The sequence below is a fragment of the Pogona vitticeps genome, chromosome 6, assembly GCF_051106095.1.
Source record: "Pogona vitticeps strain Pit_001003342236 chromosome 6, PviZW2.1, whole genome shotgun sequence".
NCBI lineage: Eukaryota > Metazoa > Chordata > Lepidosauria > Squamata > Agamidae > Pogona > Pogona vitticeps.
In genome coordinates, this window is record NC_135788.1 from 83,589,840 (window position 1) to 83,608,634 (window position 18,795).

The 18,795-nt window shown below is 41.6% G+C and overlaps 1 long non-coding RNA gene across 1 annotated transcript; it reads left to right on the top strand.

Annotated features, from left to right (window-relative positions):
- The first annotated feature begins 226 nt into the window (after positions 1-226).
- On the top strand, positions 227-18,112 carry LOC144583597 (uncharacterized). The gene is made up of 2 exons (XR_013537483.1): positions 227-8,045; positions 8,081-18,112. It is a non-coding gene; the product is annotated as an uncharacterized LOC144583597 (long non-coding RNA).
- The last annotated feature ends 683 nt before the right edge of the window (positions 18,113-18,795 follow it).

Consider the following 18,795-nt stretch of genomic DNA (forward strand, 5'->3'; position numbering starts at 1 on the left):
TGCTCAATGCAGGAATACAAATCAAATTATATCTGAGAAATGGTTGTCTAATTTTCTCTTGAATGCCTCCAGTGTTGGAGCACTCACCACACCTTGAGGTAACTGATTTCATTGCTGTACTGCTCTGATAGTTAGGACACTTTCCCTGATATTCACCCAAAATCTGGTTTCCTGTAACTTGAGCCCATTGTTGAATGTCCTGCACTCTGGGATGATCGAGAACAGATCCTGCCCCTCTTCTGTATGACAGCCTTTCAAGTATTTGCAAAAGATAATCATATCAACCTTCTGTCTTCTTTTCTCAAAGCTAAATCTGCCCAATTCGTTCAGCCTTTCCTCACAGGGTTTGGTTTCCAGCCCCCTAATCATCCTTGTTGCCCTCCTCTGAACTTCTTCCAATTTGTTAGCATCCTTCTTGAAGTGCAGTGTCCAGAACTGGACACAGTATTGAAATGAAGACTTATCAGTGCAGAATACAGGGGAAATAGGGCACTGCAGGATTTGGAGACTAGACTTCTATTAATGCAGCCTAAAATTGCATTTGCCTTTTTTTGTAGCCACATCACACTGTTGACTCATATTCAGCTTGTGATCTACAACAATTCCAAGATCCTTCTCACTTGTAATATTGCTGAGCTAGGTATTCCCCCATCTTATTAACTATGTATTTTTGGTTTCTTCTTCCTAGGTGCAGTACTTTGCATTTATCCCTGTTGAATTTCATTCTGTTGTTTTCAGCCCAGTCCTCAAGCCTATCTAGATCATTTTGGGCAGCAGTTGCTACCATTCCTGCTAATACTTGCATCCTTCCTCTACATGGCATTAGGAGAATTTCTTCCAGGCCCTGCATTGCTGCTTGCTGGCAACAAGAAGGCTCGTGAGATATCATGCTGGTCCCTCCTCCGTCACTTCCCCTTGCTCCTCCATTTCTGGGAATGTACAAACGGCACTTACATACAAACACAAGTGAGTTCTGGCACCAGCCAAGAATGGATAGAAAGGGATGCCCACGGTTCAAAGTCATCTAACACACAAACATATGCAAATTCCAGCTTTCTCCTCACCCTGAGATTTGTCTTCCTGTTTTGGAGGCCCAGTTAAGCATTATAGTTTATTGAGACTTCAACTGACATCTTGACACAAGCCAACCCTAATAAGGACAAAAGAAGCTCACAAGGCAGACAAAGAACCTCCATGGCCAAATGTATGTTTGCAGATCTCCCTTTCCCCAAGACTCAATGAAGAAATTGTAAGTTTTGCCTCCAAGTTCCTTTGATCTGCTATTCCCGAGGAAGATTGGCAGTAATGAGCTCAGGAATGCAAAGGTAAGTGTTGGTGAGCAGGAATCAGAAGTCTTATTTTTCAGGAGTCATTATAACCTTCACTTGCCTTGGAGATGGTGTAAGGAACTGCAGTGCTAATGGATGTTTCCACCTCTTGATACCATCCATGTACATAAGTGGCTCCCAAACTTGGATCCCCAGATGTTCTTGAACTAAAGCTCCCAAAAATCCTGGCTTCTGAGAGTTTTAGTCCAAGAACATCTGGGGACCCAAGGTTGGCAACCACTGATGTACATAGATCAATCACACTGTATGAATAATGACTTCAGAGTTTACTAAAGTTTGTTCGTGTATTATGCTTAAAGGCCATTCACAGATGTGTTCCCATTATATCCCGCCCATCCTTCAAGATTGTCATGTTGCCATATATCAAGGGTAGGCTAATCATGGCCCTCCAAAATTAGCATTAGCCAGCATTCCCAGTCCTGAGGAATGGCAGGCATTGGAGGCATCAACATCTGGAGGGGTGCATTTTGCCAGCCTTCTAATATATATGGAGATTTTCCATTTTATCTTCAGAGCTGCCAAGTGAAATAGATTAGGTCTCCATCAGTGCTATTAATTACAGTACACAGACCGCATCTCAGGAGCTGTACCCATCTCATAATTCCTGTTCAGGTGTTATAACCTGAACATGGAAGACCAGCAATCATGGGGAAGCTAGATGTATGCATGTAGGTCCTACCTTCCATTCTTCTGGCGATTTTATGAGTATTCAGCAGTTATAGAACTGTAAGTCAGTGCAATTGCAAGCCCCTTTTCAGATCTTCAAGCTGAATGCATGAAGGACTAATCGATAGCCAGGGAGGACACTGGAGACTTCTGTGCATCCTCACATCTCCACTGCATTCACAACTCTCCTTGCTTTGGGGCTAAAATACTCAAATACATAGGCTATAATCACACCTGTATCATCATAACTGGCCTATTAATGCAGTGATCCCCAACCTTGGGCCTCCAGATGTTCTTGGACTACAATTCCCAGAAGCCTTCACCACCACCTTGGCTGGCCAAGATTTCTGGGAGTTGAAGTCCAAGAACATCTGGAGGCCCAAGGTTGGGGACCACTGTATTAATGGACTGTGCTAGAAAAGAAGGTGTTTGCAATCCTTCCACTAGAGGCTGCTGCAACAACATCAGAGGCAGAATAGAGGAAATAAAATTGATTTGAGCTAGTATGTAAGTAGTTTTAATGAAATAATTCAACCATGCATAAATGCAATATAAAAATGTATCATCTGCTTTACAACCTAGCCACTCAACAAAGGTTTCATTGTATTTTCCCTTTCCCCCCATTCATATTTTGTGAGTCACTTTAACCCATAGCCTTTCCTTTGTTTGCATTTCTATAGTGTGCATATTTCTGCTGTTAAAGAAGAGAGACCAGCCTTCACAGTGCATTGTGGGGTTGCCAATTGAATGTAAAAATAATCAGCCTTGACTGCCTGTTTTTATGAAAATCAGCAGGTGGAACATTTCTGAACTAAATGTTAGGACCCAGTAATTATTACAGATCAATATTTCCTGGAAAAGACAGATTCTGCATCTTGATCAAACACTAGCAACCCTACTTCTTGATTAATCCTATATCCTCCAATCCTATATCATGGTAATACACAGGAAATAGACAAAGCTGCTTATTTTGCTTTCTCTCACATTTTGAGTTCTTAAAACAATATCATATGGTTCAATTTATGAAGACATTTTTGAATGGATTGAAATTCTCACCCACCTGCACCAGCAAAATTCAGTGAGTACAGCTACCTCCAGCATGGAGAAGACTATGCTGATCCCACTTACCATACAGCTGTTAACAACTAGAAGCCTGGCAGGAAAAGGAAGTGACAACCTGAATTCTATATTGTTAACATGGTTGAACACAAATGGATCCATACATCGACTATTAAAAGTGGAACACTCAAAACCCCCTAACTAGGGCTGGAGTGGAGAATTTACGATCTGTTCTTGATAGTGAGCTGGGGGTCTTATCAGCTTGAGCCAACATAGCAAATGTTGAAAACATTATGGATGTTGAACTCCAACATCTGGAGGGCCTTAGTTGCCATACGGTGGTCTAAAGGGATGAATCTCCTTTTCTCCCATATTTGAAGCTTTAAAAGTTATTTTGCTTTTGTTTAAGAATAAAGCAGTGACTTTTGTTAAACTTGCAAAAAAAAATAATCCAACAAAATACGCAGAATCCCTGAATGGCTAGAATTCTGCTTGCTTGCATGACTGGATGAGGGTGATTGTATAAGCTTCTTGAACACTCTGGCAACTCTTCTTTACATATGTAGTGATAAGAAAATGGGTCACATGACAAGTCTAAAGAGAGGGAAATAGATTAAAGAGCTCAATAGACCGGGGAGAGGGAAAGGAACACTCAGCAGAGAGGCAGGGCTCTCCTAGAATTCAGAGATGGGAGAGAACAATTGGTTAGTGCTGGACAGAATAGTCCCTCCCAGTCAGTCAAACCACACAGTATGCAAGGTTGTAAAAATTCCAACACAAAATTACCCAACAGTCCTTTTAGGACCACAAATGACAAGAATTTCTAGCTCTTAGTTTTTTTTAATTTTATCTACATTTCATAAATGCCCATCATTTTAAATTTTGCAATGCTCTGATACAAATAAAGAAAGAAATTCTATATTTTAAGTAAAAGTTTTAAAGGGAAAATGGATTTCATTCTGGGCAGAAACTGATCAGGGAGCAGGCCCTCCTCATGTGAAGAATTTCCTAGTGTAGCAAAATTATTTCAAGCCTGCTGACATCATGAGAGCGACAGTAATATCAAATGTTACCAACAAACAATAGGATTTCTAAGGAAACATGCCAATAACAACAGAAAAGAAAGAAAGGAAAGAAAAGAAAACTGTTAATGGGTTTCTTTGCTTATTCACTGCTTGCCTTGGGGAGGGAGAGCCTCCTCTAAGACCGTGTGTGTAATCATTATGTCTACAGGCTTGCCCAGGCTTTGTTCTAATGAGTGTACACATTTCAAGAGCTGGTACAAAAATCTTGTTTTGGCAAAGAACAGAGAGGAAAGGAATTCACATTTGTTCAAAGCTTCCTTTTGTGGTACATACTTTCTGAGTACATAAAAATTCAACAGGTTAAATTCTTTTTTTAAATGGTTTTCAAAAAATGTTATTGTGCTTCTCATTTAAACATCAACTTGACAACAACAATGCACATTTATCACCTGCTGGAATGTTCAAGGTGGTTTAGACTAAACATCAATGGAGGCGCATTTTTCTAGTGAATATTTACTTTATTTGCATACCAGGCAATAACATTCCTCCATCATGCGACCGTATAATACAGGGGTTGATAAGATTGCTCTCCAGCATGATAGCTCACCTGTAGCAGCGCAAACCAGAAGTAATTTTGCAAGACTCAAAGAACAAACAGTACTCATAGAAATAGCTTGTGTAAAAGCAGAATCAGTTTCTTTAGGTCCTGAGTAGGTCTGATTTGTTCTTCAGAGGGCCAGTCAATGCTTCTAGGCTCTTCCAGATGGGGCATTTGTTCTTTAATTGTACCTTACTCATCACTGAAGTTATCTACAGTTCTCCCGCCTCCCAGACATTGTGAGGCTGGTCGTGACACAGTCATGGCCAAAAATATTGGCACCCTTGCAATTCTGTCAGAAAATGCAACCAGAAAAAGCAGCCACAGCCAGGTAGAAAATCCACACCCTTCTGTAGTTTTCTGTCCTCCTCCTTGAAGGCCGTTGCGATTTGGTGTGGGAGTCTGACTTTATCACCGTTGCAGTTTCCATCCACATCATTTCTGCAGTCCTAACTTCAGCTCTGATGCTTTCAATCTGATGGGGTATAAGCATACATGGAAGGCTACTAAATTTTGGAATATTTATTTAAGGATTTCAAGAAATTGAGATGGAGGAATAGGGAGTCAAAAGAAGCAAAAGAATAAGTGGCACTAATATTCAGGAAGAAGTCACCCCCTCCCACCAGTTAAATTCTATATGCTATTTTAATTTGTTTGCTTGTTTGATTGCTTGTCTGTTTAAAAATATTCTTACCTCACCTTTCCCCCTAAGAAGGCTCCAAGGCAGCTTACATAATTAAAGGACAACATTTAGAGCTAAAAACAATAAGTATACAAATATTTAAAAAGATCAAACAAATTCCACACTAAAAGATGGTAAGCAGAAGCAACATCGAAACACATTCAGAGCAGCAAGGCACAGGAATGTATTTAAGAATCCCATTCAAATACCCAGCCATTCGGGGAAGCCTTGCTTGAAGAGAAAGGTCTTCACTTATTTGTGGAATGACTGTAAAAATGGAGCCAGCCTGGCCTCCTGTGAGAGAAAATTCCAAAGTCTGGGGACAGCCACAGAGAAGGGCATTTCCTGTGTCCCCACTAAACACACCTGTGAAGATGGTGGAACGGAGAGAAAGACCTTTCTTGATTACCTTAATACCCAAACAGGCTCATAAAGCGAGAGGTGGTCCTTGAGACAGCTTGGACCCAAAGTTAGGGCTTCATAACTTAGAATCAGTACTTTGAATTGCGCTTTTTGGTTTGTTTGTTTTTTGGGGTAAACTTTATAATATCACTATGTCTATCTTCCTCTCTCCAAAAGTTTGTTTAATACTAGGGGCCATCAGAATGTAAGAGAATTCCTTTTGCATCTTGTCTCCCCACTCTTTTGAAATTTTAAAATATCTCTAGCGGTGGAGCTGGAGGTTGGGAGTCCAATACCACTGTGCGCCCAGTGGTAGAAGAGGCCGTCTGTGTGGCTTTCAGCAAGCTGTGTGGTCCCCAGGATGCCCCTAGAAGAAGGGGATACACTTCTGTGTATTCTCTACCTAGAAAAACCTGGAAAGGGTCACCCTAAGTCAGAGATGACTTGACAGCACACAATTATTTATGCAGATGTCATTAAACACTGCACTTTGGGGCCATCGTAATCATGCAGACAAAAAAGAAGTGGCAAGAGCTTATGAAAACTGGCCCTGCCTGAAACCATTTTTGCACTGGTCAGTGTTTTACGTCCTGTGCCATTAGGCCAGCCTTGCAAATTAAACTAGAACAATTTCCAGCTGTTATTATTTTAGTAGCCCACCTGCCCACATATTTCTCAGAACACATTTGTGCCCTTGGTTAGTTCATGATTGAAGCAGAGGATGTCCCCACCCAACTGGGGTGAATCACCCCCTGTTCAGTCCATAAACCATGCCATTTGGGGCCAAAGAGGATGGTAGGATAAGAGAATAACTGATTTTCCCTAATACCTTCTTACTATTTGCCTGGGGGCAGCTCATACTGGCTGTCATGACCAAGAGAGACTGACTGCTTACCAGCTTGCACAAAGCAGCTCTCACCTGGAACAGTATCTGTATTTCCCATTGCTGCTCCTTTGACTCACCAGGATGTGGGAGAAGGAGTAGCAAGCTAGCACAAGATAGCATCCAAGCTGTCTGCCAGTCTGAACCTATGGAGGGATACCCACAATTTCTATTCTGCCTCTGTGTTGTTGTGTCTTGCTTTTTAGCTTCTCTCTACCAGATTCATTGTGAATATATGTGTTTTTCTCAATGTTTTGTTTAAGGTAAACAAGTACCTATCCACACATGAGGCTGGCAGATATAATAGCAGTTCACATGGAAATTCCAATGGAACTGGCCTGGACTCCAGAAAATGTTGATAAGGCTGTTTGGAAAACCAGAAGACTGGATTTGCTATTGAAGCAGGGATACAGGGCTTTTCCTTTGGTTTTACTCTGGTAGAAAACTGTATTTATTTTCTATGTGTTCTCCCAGAGCTGCAAAACCCACTGCATTGCAGAGTATTCTACTAATCTTGTGGGCCATTAACCATTTACATGTATTTTGCCACCAAAATTGTTTGCCCCAAAGTAACCTCTAATACGCATGCAGTACACTGCTGTTCAAGCCTCCATTTTATGGTTACATCTCATGTTTCCAGGGTACAATGCTCACACTCACTTAATCATTTTGTGTGTGTGTGTGTGTTCTGTGCCATCAAGTCGAACCCACTTAGGGTTTACAAAATAAGTGAGATGTTTAAAGAGTAATTTTATGAGTTGCACTCCCCCTGAGTTGCACTTCAAGCTGGTCATCAGAAACACCCTTTTCCAACAAGAGGCAACTCTGCACATGGACATCACCAGATGGGCAATACTGAAATCAGATTGATTATATTCTCTGCTGCCAAAGATGGAGAAGCTCTATACAGTCAGCAAAAACAAGACCTGGAGCCAATCGTGGCTCTGATCATCACCTTCTTGTAGCAAAACTCAAGCTTAAACTGAAGAAAGTAGGAAAAACCACTGGGCTAGTCAGATGTAATCTAAACCAAATTCTTTATGAATACACAGTGGAAGTGAAGAACGGATTTAAGGAACTAGATTTGGTGGACAGAGTGCCTGAAAAACTATCAATGGATGCTCGTAACATTGTACAGGAGGCAGCAACAAAAACCATCCCAAAGAAAAGGAAATGCAGGAAAGCAAAGTGGCTGTCCAACAAGGCCTTAGAAATAGCAGAGAAGAAAAGGGAAACAAAATGCAAGGGAGATAAGGAAAGTTACAGAAAATTGAATGCAGACATGCAAAGAATAGCAAGGAGAGACAAGAGGGCCTTCTTAAATTGGAGATATTAAAGGAACATTTTGTGCAAAGATGGACATGATAAAGAACAAAAAATGGTAGGGGCCTTAGAGAAGCAGAAGGCATGAAGAAGAGGTGGCAAGAATACACAGAGGAATTATACCAGAAAGATCTGGGTGTCCTGGACAACCCAGATAGTGTGGTTGCTGACCTTGAGCCAGACATCCTGGACAATAAAGTCAAGCGGGCCTTAGAAAGCATGACTAACAACAAGGCCAGTGGAGGTGATGGCATTACAGTCAAACTATTTAAAATCTTAAAAGATGATGCTGTTAAGGTGCTACACTCAATATGCCAGCAAGTTTGGTAAACTCAACAATGGCCAAAGGATTGGAAAAGAACAGTCTACATCCCAATCCCAAAGAAGGGCAGTGCCAAAGAATGCTCCAACTACCGTACAATTGCACTCATTTCACACGCTAGCAAGGTTATGCTCAAAATCTTACAAGGCAGGCTTCAGCAGTATGTGGACCGAGAACTCCCAGAAGTACAAGCTGGATTTTGAAGGGGCAGAGGAACTAGAGACCAAATTGCTAACATGCACTGGATTACGGAGAAAGCCAGAGAGTTCCAGAAAAACTACTTCTGCTTCATTGACTACACAAAAGTCTTTGACTATGTGGACCACAGGAAACTATGGGAAGTTAAAAGAAATGGGAGTGCCTGACCACCTTGTCTACCTCCTGAGAAATCTGTATGTGGGACAGGAAGCAACAGTTAGAACTGGATATGGAACAACTGATTGGTTCAAAATTTGGAAAGGAATACAACAAGGCTGTATATTACCTCCCTGGTTATTTAACTTATATGCAGAATACATCATATGAAAGGCTGGACTGGAATTCAGATTGACCGTAGAAATATCAACAACCTCAGATATGCAGATGATACTACTATGATGGCATAAAGTGAGGAGGAATTAAAGAACCTCTTAATGAGGGTGAAAGAGGAGAGTGCAAAAAATGTTCTGAAGCTCAACATCAAAAAAAACTAAGATCATGTCCACTGGTCCCATCACCTCCTGGCAAATAGAAGGGGAAGATATGGAGGCAGTGACAGATTTTACTTTCTTCAGCTCCATGATTACTGCAGATAGAGACAGCAGCCACGAGATTAAAAGACACCTGATTCTTTGGAGGAAATCGATCGGAAACCTAGACAACATCTTAAAAAGCAGAGACATCACCTTGCCAACAAAGGTCCTCATAGTCAAAGCTTTGTTTTTTCCAGTAGCAATGTATGTAAGTGAGAGCTGGACCATAAAGAAGGCTGACCACTAAAGAATTGATGCCTTTGAATTGTGGTGCTGGAGGAGGCTCTTGAGAGTCCCCTGGACTGCAAGGAGAACAAACCTATCCATTCTAAAGGAAATCAACCCTGATTGCTCACTGGAAGGACAGATCCTGAAGCTGAGGCTCCAATACTTTGGCCATCTCATGAGAAGAGAAGACTCCCTGGAAAAGACCCTGATGTTGGGAAAATGTGAAGGCAAGAGGAGAAGGGGATGACAGAGGATGAGATGGATGGATAGTATCATCGAAGCTACCAACATGAATTTGACCTAACTCCGGGAGGCAGTGGAAGACAGGAGGGCCTGGCATGCTCTGGTCCATGGGGTCACGAAGAGTAAGACACAACTTAATGACTAAACAAAAACAAAGTCCGTTTCTATGGCCGTGTGGGGATTCAAATGCTAGTCCTTCACTCTATCCACTGCACCACACGGGGAATCTTCATATTACAAATGCAAAATACGCAGCATTTCAAACATTGACACATACTTCATGTGGCAAAGGAGGGCACAAAAGCTAATACTGTATCTTTCTGGCACGTCTCCTTCTCACAGCAGCATTCAACTATACAGTGATGAATGTGGCTTCTGAGCACATTGGCTGGGAGATTCTGTGGTGTTGTAATTTAAAAAGATCATCTGGAGATGCTGGAGTGGCGGCAGCACATTGTCTCAGAGACAAAGTGCAGCTCCTATAAGAGAAGCTATTATGGAGGAGCACCTTCACATATACCATAAAGAGTTAGTCTCTGGATCGAAAGGATTCCCACGTTATCACAGTTCTAGATATTACAGGAGGGACTTAGATCATTGTTACGTCATGCACTTCTCTCATCGTCCACCAGCCACCAATGATATGAGCGGAGTTTGGAGAGACACATACAGTAGTTGTGCACTGTTGCACCAGGCCATATTACCAATGCCTGAAGTAGGAGCCAATAGCACCTGACCCTCCCTTCAGAGGGACTTTTTAAATAGCTGCTGTACTATTTGGGCACCCATTCATCTCTCCTCATGACACCACCTGGTGACTCCATTGCATAAGTGAAGTGGCTGCAAAGAAATATAACTGAAGTCATACTCAAGCAGGGTGAACAAGAGTTGTCAAAGCCCTTTTTATGCCAACTAGGGCTAACCAAGTGCAAACAATGAAACAGTGTTTTAAGAGCTTTCCTGAATATAAGCCAAATAGCAAATCAAGTTATAAAATATTCTCCAGATGATGCTCTGATACTGTTTTAAAATTGATTGATTGATTGATTGATTGATTGATTGATTGATTGATTGAGTGAGTGAGTGAGTGAGTGAGTGAGTGAGTGAGTGATTGATTGATTGATTGGATTACAACCTCCAGAATCCCCAGTGGTATGGTCACTGGGATACTGGGAATTGTAGTCCTAAATTATAACATCCCTGAGCTCTGGGGATGACCTTGCTATTTTGTTGTCAACCTGAATACTGTACTCTAGCAAACCAAGACTGTACAATACATTTGGGCAACCCATGAGTTACAAGATTGAATGTAACTATTCCAGTATTTACTACAAAGGACTCTGGGTTACACAGTGCAGCTGCTTTGGTAGACGGCAAAAATCTTCAAGTCCATTCTAGACCTCAACACCCTAAACTGGCTTTGGTAATTCTGGGGCTCTCATTCTGTTGCACAACTGGATTCTTTATGCTGAAAAACTGTGACAAGAGTGGGTGTGGGGAGCACAGATCTGCCCTTTATCCTTTGAATCTAGGATTGTGCTTAATTGTCAATGAATGCATGCCCTTGAAGAGGTGGGTGCTGCTGGATTGATCTGCCTTGGAGAAAGCAGGTGAAAAGACACAATAGCAATTCCTCAAATGCCAAGGGAAAATCTTGAAATGACAGAATAAGTCATTCACTCAGGAAGGAGTGGGAGATGACTGGCACAAACGTTGGTGACTAACACCTTAGGAACTTCAGGTTACTGCAGACTTTGCTGCAAAATTAACCCTTTAAAAGTGTCCTTTTTATTTAAAAAATGGATAATTCACCAGGTATTGATTTTTCAATACAGCATGTGGAACTACAGCAATGTGTCATTTTCAGCAGCAAACATATTTGACCAGGTTATATGTGTGGCTTGAATAGAACAGCTCAAAAGAAGACTACTTCACAATGAAGATAACACAACAATAGAAGATTCTGCTCCATCCGCTGACAAGCTGTAGAAAACAGAAGAATACAGTGAAGTCCTAGTTGTCACAGATCAAGTGGGAAATTTGTGCCTTGGCTGTACCTCTTCAGGTTCCAGGTGGGATAAATCAGATTACTGAGTTCTTCATCATGCACTGTAACATGCACCCTGGAATAGAATGCCAACATATCCTTCTTTAAAGTAGATAGTTCTCCATTTGAAGAATTGTCCTCCTGTTTCATGGTGGATGTATTCTTTTTTGGTGGCATATAAGACATCACCCTATCTTCCCATCCCATTAGTTACCGTGGCTGAACAGGGAAAGCAGAGGCTTTGATTGATAAATGTATCCAATCAGCTCCTTCTCATTTTCTTAAGGGTTTGGGTGGAAGTCATTTTATAGAAGAGATGGAAACAGCACACAGTGATATAACAACTGATGTATGTCAGGAAAGATATGCTACAGCTTGTCAATTCTGTATGAATTTCAGACATGAGGTCAGTCCCAGGAGTGGTTATTATGAAAGCACTGTTCAGACTGTTCCTCTTAAGGCTTCCCAACCTTGAGTCCCCCAATATTCTCGGACTGCAACTCTCAGAAATCCTGGCCAACACATCTAGTGATGAAGGCTTCCTTGAGTTTTACTCCAAGAACATGTGGAGACTCAAGGTTGAGAACTATTGCTGTAAAATAACCGATTGTTGCCTAGCTAGATGGCTTGACAGAACTGTCTAATCATGGTATTTGCTCAGTTTAGTTTAAATGAGCATGTGCCAATTTCATGCAAAAACACCCTTCTTTTGTAAAGAATGTCCTCCTCTTTTGTTTCCTGTCCTCTATGTTCTGAATTTTGGTGATGGAACAAGTAGCCATCCTAACCAGAAACTAACAAGCGCTTGATTGGCTATAATTCTGAACCAGACTTTAAAATGTTAGACATGGGACATAACTACCCTTCCCCTCCTCACGTATATGTAAATTAGGCAAACAGCCAGAGGTAAATGCATTTCTCTGTGAAAATGCCACTTCTAGCAAACTTGTTTTCCTCACAACATTATCAATATAAAATAAAAACAGTGGATGTGATACTCGTAGGAACAAAGTTAGCACTGGTAAGTCACATTAATTTCACCAGGAGAGTTAAGACACATATACATAAATTTTGCAACAGGACTTTCAAATGTTTGGGCAACAGTAGTCTGTCTATCACATGTATGCCCTGAGATTTTAGACTGAGGTGAAACCAAATGTAACAACAAAGTGTGTGTGTGTGTGTGTGTGTGTGTGCATGCATACTTACTTACTTACTTAGGCATCCTTCAGTCTCGAAAGACCACAGTAACGCGTTCTGTATAAATGTCCTCTCCAGAGCACAAAGCCTGGGTAGAATAACATGGAGGATACCCAAGCAGCAAATCCCCCCTCTCCACGTCGCTGAAATAGTCCAATGGAAAGGCAAGAGCCAATACAACTGGTTCCAGCGACGTAGGAGTTGCCAGAACGACACGAATGTTCTGGCATGCATACACATGTGTGTATATATATGTGCACACGCACACCAGTCAGGTGATATAGCCATGCAAATATATTTCAACAAGTTACTAGCAACATGATTTGTACAAGAGAGGGAGAGAGAAAAAGTTTCCCTTGGTTTCTAACTTTAATCATTTGAAAAATTAGTTGTCTGTTCTAGATTATAAAACAGATATGTAGGGATTTTTAAAATTATTTCTGTCTGCCTGTACATATGCATGCATTTGCTTGGCTATAAGCTAAAAAAGTATTTTTTTAAAAAAATGCACAGCACCCAATAAAAGCAAAAATAATGAACACTCTAACACTGGGACTTTAGGAGGACAGATAAATAGTTCTAAAATAGGTTAGGATTGAAAAGGTAATATTTATTCCTTCATGTTTCTATTTTGCAAACACAGAGCAATGCTGTATCTATCTTTAAAGGAAGCTGCCTCTCACCCACCCTTAACTTCTGTTTATGAGAGCCAGGATTTGTTGACCAGCTGGATGCCAGCAGACTCAGAGGGCTGCAATAACGGTATCCACACAAATATTATTGGAAGTAAACAAACCAAGATTGTATTGGTTACAGCAGCCAATAGTCCTGGCTTTAGCACAGAAAATCCTATCTGTATTGGTCAACCTGCATGCTGGCTGATGGAGAACAGAGGTGGCCAGAACCGGAGTTAACCACATGGGCATTCACCACTGTGCGGCCCCATCTGCCAGCCTGGATCCTGAAAAGTACTTCTCCACCCAGTCCCCTTGCCTGGATCCATCCTCAAGCTTCAAAAACACCTCCAACAAAGTTATGACAAAGGGAAAACCACTCGTTGCTATACCTGAACATTACCGCCCCCGACACACACTTACAAAAAATCCTACGGAGAGTGGATAGAAGAAGGCCCACAGCCGAAGAGCTGCTCCAGTCAGTGTGTGTGCTTGATTTTTCATAAGAGTCTCCACTTCAAGAAAAAAAAAATCAAAAAGGCACTCCAGACTGTGGCAGAAAATACTGAAATAAAGTGACAGAAGCATGCTGTTTGTACTTCAGGTTTTTAATAGGAATATCTTGCTTTCTTCTTTCTGCTTCCCCACTCCTTAATAACAAAATAGTAGTTTTTCACGGCAACCAAATAAAGTCTTCTTGTTTTTTGTCCTGAGTGGAAAAAAAGTTTATAAATGTAAGCCTCTTTAATTGAATTGTATAGGAACCAGCACTTAAAATCGATATCTTAGGTGCCATTGCAATGTTTTTCAATAGTTTCCTTTTCCATATAGGAAGATAATTAATAGATGTTTGTAAATAAAATGTCCATACCAAGCAGATTTTCTCTGAGTAAACCTCTTCCCCTCTTTACAGCATAAAGTTCCCACTGTCACCATGTGCGGGAGGGTTATATGACTTTGTTCCCTGGTCAGGACTGATGGATAATGTTAGAGAAAATTTTGATTGTAATATCTGTGCAATTTATTCTCTAAACCAGCAATTCTCAATGAAGGCTACAGGCCACCCTGGAGGGCCCTGGCATATTTGAGGGGGGGGGCACAAACTGGAAACAGTTCTTTACACATCACCTTATAAGGTTTGTTATGCAACTTATACAATCCTGATTCGGCCTATATTTCCTTCATATTATGTTTATGGCCATGCCCCCAAAAAGGGTTTGAGAATGGCTGCTCTAAACAGCATCTGCTTGCAAATGGAGGACATCGTGTGTATTGTTTTCATGCATTCCAAGAGAGTCCACTGTGTTTTTGTTGCTCTTACTATGTACTGTCAAGTCATCTCTGACTTTTGGCTACGCTCTGAATGAATGATTTCTAAAATGTCCTATCACTAACAGCCCTTGCAAACTGAAGGCAATGGTTTCCTTTTATTGAATCAATTCATCCCAAATTCAGTGTTCCTCTTTTTCTGCTGCCTTTAGGTTTTCCTAGCATTATTGTCTTTTCCAGCAAGTCTTGTCTTCCAATGTGCTCAAAGCACAATAGCTTCGGTTTCATCATTTTTACTTCTAGAGAGTGTTCACACTTGATTTTATCAGGATCCACTTGTCTTTTGGGCGGCCCATGATGTATTATAATATATGGGAGAATGTTAGGTGAAAGCTTAGAACCTGATTTCACACATTCAACCAAATCTGTGCAGGAAATTGCCACTAGAAAACCAGACACAAGAGAGAAAATAGTTTCTTCTTTTATGAACAGCTTTCTTACCGTTGACCTTTTCAAACAAGCAGAAAAGTTAGAAACTATCGATTAATGGTCAGCAGAATGACAAAGAAATTATTATTTTGTCCACTCGAGGACATAGGCACTAACATCCCATAAAAACAACATGAAGTCCTCCTGATCCTAAATTTTGGCCCTGTTCAGAACTAGTCATTGCAGTAACATTCCTCAGCAAAGAGCAGAACTAAAGTCTGGGACAAACCATGTCTTGTGCAGGTTTGTAACTAAGGTCAATAACGTGGAGCTTTGCCTCAGAGCACCAAAATTTAGAGAGCTTTGAAATCCGGAGGTGAACCTACTGATGAAAAAGAAGTGGCAACACTTCCTGACTAACATTCCCTCTAAGCTGAGCAGCCACACAGTGATGCAGAGCTGCATCAGGTCTGCGCAGCTGAGCCAGTGTGGCCATCCACTGGCTTCCAGTTGTGGCTGGAACCTGATGCACATGGGGTGGGGCCCAGTATTTCGGAAAATTAGTGGGAATGTTGTTCCTGACCTTACTCACATTCCTTTTTTAAAAAGAAAAAAACCATAAACTTCCACCACATTTTCCTTCTCCTTTTTGGGAGGGAGAGCTGTGCCCATGCAGAGGGTGCAGTGAGAGCCTTGTGTGCTGCTTTCCATGGATGCCAAGACAGCTAGTTATAGATTTGGTTTTGCACGAGGCAAAGAAGATTAATGATACCGCCATGCTCCCAAAAGCCTTGTGCCCACCATATGAAGGGCAATATTTCTGCAATCCTGTCTGATGTGAAGGATGCTTGCACTTCCAATCACTGCTTAGTAAAAGCAGCCTTCGATGTACAGTGTCCTGTTCAGTTTAGTGGCAAGCATCTCTACCTTAAGAGAACTGGAGCCGGCATGGCTGGGAGGCAACTATCTTCCTTTGCCTGAAATCTTAAAAGTATCAATGGTCTTGAGAGCAGACAGTTTTGAGCTGCGTATGCTAATAGTCTAGAGCCTGGAAAAGTTACATGTTTGGACTACAGCTCCTAGAATCCAGAGTCAGATATTTTCTAAACACAGAGGCAATTTTCCCAAATTACTAACCATAATGATGCCTGGCTCAAGAGTGGGTGGGAGATGTCCTTAGTTAAAAAACAACCAACCCTCTGGAGAACATTATGTTTGGTGCAGACCAGCGCACACCGCTGGAGTTTTCATTTCATGTAAACATAGGAAGGGAACAGCAGTATGTATGAGAAAAGGAGCAGAGGGAGTAGTAGCAGAGGAGAAACAGATGGGGGCAGTACATCTCTTTCCACCTCTGGTGGCAAGAAAGCTTGGGCTGCCCCACAGAGCAGAGTGGCAATCTGTATGCACGTAAAAATTGTACACAAAGGTATGGAGGGCAGAAGGCAGACTTGGACGTCACAATCCTACTTTCCACCAATGCACATTCAATATTTATGACGTGGTTTGAATAAGTGTTCCTTATTCACAAAGAATTTCACATTATGGAGATAAGAACTCTCCTTTTCAGTGTCTGAAGGAAGCTGAAAAGTGGCAAGAAAGAAGTAAATAATGTCCTGTGACAGGATGGGTTTGGTCCTTCCAGAATTTTGGGTTACCTGCTGTTCCAATCCACAAACTACATAGCACATTTAGGGCACAACTACATTAGCAACAGAGAGCAATGTAGCACAAGTCACTTCGGAATGGTTGATTAGTCCATTCCTTCTGTTCATATGGAAATCACTCCTGCAGCTCTTGTGGTTGCAAACTAGTCAACCACATGTTGGTGTTAGATCACTTTGTTTTGGTCCATTTGATCACAGTGTAACCCTGTCCTTCTCCTCCCACCCCTTGCCTTCTCTTTTACAATAGCTGTCATCTGGTTGGGAAACAGCTTGCTTCCATTTGCTTGTTGCTGGTCATTAAATGCTGTGTTTTTATGCAAAGAGGAGGATACAAAGTGCCACATTTCAGCCTGACATATTTTTTTTCGCTTAATTTTTTTTGGAAAGTGGCATAGCACTCAAGTGGTATAGCACAATACTGAAAATATATTTCAAAAAATTAAATTTAAAACAAATATGCCCTTTTTTCACTTCAAAGTAGGATGGAGGATGTCATCTACAGTCACAGACAGACCATATCTACCTTTACACATCATCAGTGATATGGAGGAAGAAGAAACCCCGAATCCCACAATGGAAAGAGCTAGGCAATTACACAGCAAGAAAGCCACATTTATTTGAACTGATCCTAATTGTTCCAAATAATCAGTAGGCTCCAACCCTAATCTGGAATGGATTGATCCCCATTAAGGTTGGGTTAGAAAACTCCAACAAGATTGTCATTTAGTAGATGCTTTTTTAGAGCGATCCCAGCCATTCCATCAGTTACAGAACAGGATAAACTCTCATGTAACCAGCTTCTTAGATTATAACTGGGCCAAACCTGTCTGGCGTGAATCACTGCCTAGTCATGGGTGATAACCAAACATTTTATAATGGCCAAAATACTGTTCCAAGTCTTGCAAGAGCAAGAAATCCCATACTTCACAAGGTTTCTCATTATCCCTTTCTCCTGTTCCAATAGCAAAAAGGTCTCTATCACTGCAAGATCACTTTCAGTCCCATGATACCCAGGAAGCTTCCAGACTGCAAGTACCACAAATACCCTAAAGCAACTGATGGATGAGAAAGACAATGTCACCTCCAAAGCTGCCAGGTTACTATCCCATCCCATGATATTTCAGGGATGAGATGTGAGACTGGGAGGTAGGTCTTTCCAATGTCACATTAGGCACTTGTAATGTCAGTGGACAGGTAAGAGTTAGAAAAGGGTCAGAACTGCTTCTAGGCCAGTGGATTTTGTAAATGCACATGAGGAAAAAAAACAGGTAAAAAACAACTAACTAGGAAATAGTTGCCGTACATGTTAATTGTCAACCCCTGAAGTGTTTTCTGTCATTTCTCTGCAGCTTGCATTCTGTAGTGGCTGTACCTACAAGCACAAAAAGCACATTAAGAGTTTTTCTAGACCCTGTACAACTCTGGGATTTTTGGAAGGCTCGCTGCTGGTCTACTAAGAGATTCCACCCCTCCCCCCCAAAGTACCAACCACTGGCCTGCTGTCACCAGGGCTTATGCAACAAGAAGGCTCATGAGTTGTAACACTGGTGCTACACTCCCTACTTTGTTCCAAATGATATGATAGGCCAAAGTGCATGCTCCTTCCTTCACTCACTCCTGATCCTTCTCTTTGCTTCCTGGCTTTTTGGTGCACAGACATTAGGAATGCACAGCACACATGCAAATATATTCATGCTGAACCAGTGAGCCCAGTCGTCAGCTGGGGAAGAGTAGATATAGGTACTTTGGCTTTACAAATACCTCATACACACACACACACAAAAACCCAGTATTTCTCCTCCTGCTGCACTTTTCACCCCGAAACTTGTGTCCCTGCTTGGAAACGCAGGGAAGTATCATAGCTCCTGACATCAGGCCAGCTGGTGGCCCGATACCTGGCAACACTATTCAGCCCCGCAACCCTCCCTCACTTCCTGCAAATGCTGCCACAGGTGGGCTGGGTCTCTCTATGCAGCTGAACATGAAGAGAACAGTGAA